The following is a 795-nucleotide window of genomic DNA, read 5'->3' as shown; positions in this document are numbered from 1 at the left end:
CAAAGAATAGATTCTTTTCCCAAAACAAAAATTAAATCTCCAGTGAGGCTGTCCTGGGTATTGAGCTCAACTCCGGTGGATATGTCTTTTGTTCCCAAGAAGACAAGAGGGAAGGAGGGAGAGAGGGAGAGAGGGCAGAAGGGGAAATAAAGAGGGAGGGGCGGCGAGAAAGGTCCGACCACCTTTTCAGGTGATGCGCTCCACCTGGGACTCCACTCCACTGAGCAAGCGACCGGGGCTTTGGGTTTCCGAGGCAAGCGTCTTTATTTTTACCACCCGGCCCTATGAGTTACGAACCGTTCGCTCCTCCTCTCTCGCAGGCTCCTCGGTAGACTACGACGTGGGCATCCTCTCCGACTTGTAGACGCGGAAACGGAGTCCTCTCGAGAAGCGGCGCTTTCCCAGAGTCGTGCACGTTGTCAGTGACAGGCGGCCGACCGCAACACTAAACCGCTTGCACGTCCCAGGGGGCTCCCAATTGCCAACAGCATGACTCCAATCCCTCGCCGCAGCCGGACCGTTTCACCTCACTTCGGTTCTCTCCTCCCGGCACACGCCCCTCCCTCCCAGCGCCAGGCAACCCCCTGGAGCGCGCAGATCGGGGCTTGGAAGGCCCTTCCCGGGGCGGCACGTCTCGGACGTTGCCTGTTTGTCTCTTCCCACGTCACATAGCACACATCGCGGAGTCTCAGAATTACTTGTTTTCGGGAGATTGGCCCCCACCCCCACCCGCCCTTGGCAATGAGTCTGTGGCGCGCTGGATCGGGCACCGAGCCGGGCACCGAGAATGAATGG

This window comes from Carlito syrichta, unplaced genomic scaffold, assembly GCF_000164805.1.
Source record: "Carlito syrichta isolate Samal-C Ts95f unplaced genomic scaffold, Tarsius_syrichta-2.0.1 Scaffold313944, whole genome shotgun sequence".
NCBI lineage: Eukaryota > Metazoa > Chordata > Mammalia > Primates > Tarsiidae > Carlito > Carlito syrichta.
This window is presented reverse-complemented; position numbering follows the sequence as displayed.